Here is a 926-nt window from a genome sequence, read left to right as displayed (position 1 = left end):
TGTGATGATTAAAAATGTCTCAAGACATTGCCAAATGGTCCCTGATGGGCAAAATTGCTCCTCATTGAGAGCCACTACTGTAGGTATTTTTTGCTCCATTAGAGACTTTTGGGGCTAGAAAACTTATAAAATTGTGGCCAGAATGTAGGAATATTTAGGATATATTTTTCTCAGGTTAAGTATTAGTTAGACTGTTATTTTCTCCACTTTTAAAATTCTCATGTTTAGATGTGTATTTTGAAAAGTTTTAGAAAGAACCATAATAATGATTAAAAAGCCAGAAAATGAGATCTAAGAGGAAAAATCAATCTTAAGAAAATTAAGGTAAAAAATACTTATTTAGAGACAGCTATTGGGTGCCCTGTATTTAAATATTAAAGAATCATAGCCCGATAGTCTTGATTTTTTACAGGATGATAGTAAGAGAAAATAGGCTTATGTTGCATCTGGAGAAATTTGAGTTAGGTGTAAGGAAATTGAGAAATTTCTTCTTTGGAGGCCTTTAAAAAGGAATAGATTATCTCATTTGTCTGAGGTGGTTTACTGTGGTCTAGATTATTTTGTGGGATCTCTTCCATTCCTGCATGTAACATACTCTCTTGTCAAAAAGAAAGCCAGTTCATTTTCATCTTTATAAAAAATGAATCATGGTATCAATGAGGAAAATGTATGTCAATTCTAGGCACTTCACCCCCTCAGTGAGTCTTTATGCTATCTGGAGGTAAAAGAAAATTGAGCCTCATATTTATTCCAAAAGGCAGAAACAGCAATAACGTTGGGGAAAAAAGAACTATAGAAGTCTGTAAGACTAGAAAAGCGCTGAGCCCAAGCCACTGTGGAAAACTAGTGATCCTAAAGCCTGACTTAATACCTGCACACCAGAGCAGATGTCTGCCTAGTGCCTTTTAACCTAGAGTCTCTCTGAG

The 926-nt window shown here is 35.0% G+C and overlaps 1 protein-coding gene across 1 annotated transcript in view; it reads left to right on the top strand.

The window, feature by feature from the left end:
• SMG6 (SMG6 nonsense mediated mRNA decay factor) overlaps positions 1-926 on the top strand; it is a 228875-nt gene that overhangs the window by 61387 nt on the left and 166562 nt on the right. The gene's annotated exons all lie outside the window — the stretch shown is intronic.

Source organism: Propithecus coquereli, unplaced genomic scaffold (genome assembly GCF_000956105.1).
Source record: "Propithecus coquereli isolate 6110/MARCELLA unplaced genomic scaffold, Pcoq_1.0 Scaffold409, whole genome shotgun sequence".
Classification (NCBI taxonomy): Eukaryota; Metazoa; Chordata; class Mammalia; order Primates; family Indriidae; genus Propithecus; species Propithecus coquereli.
Note: the sequence above shows the minus strand (reverse complement) of the source record. Positions and strands in the feature narration are given on the sequence as shown.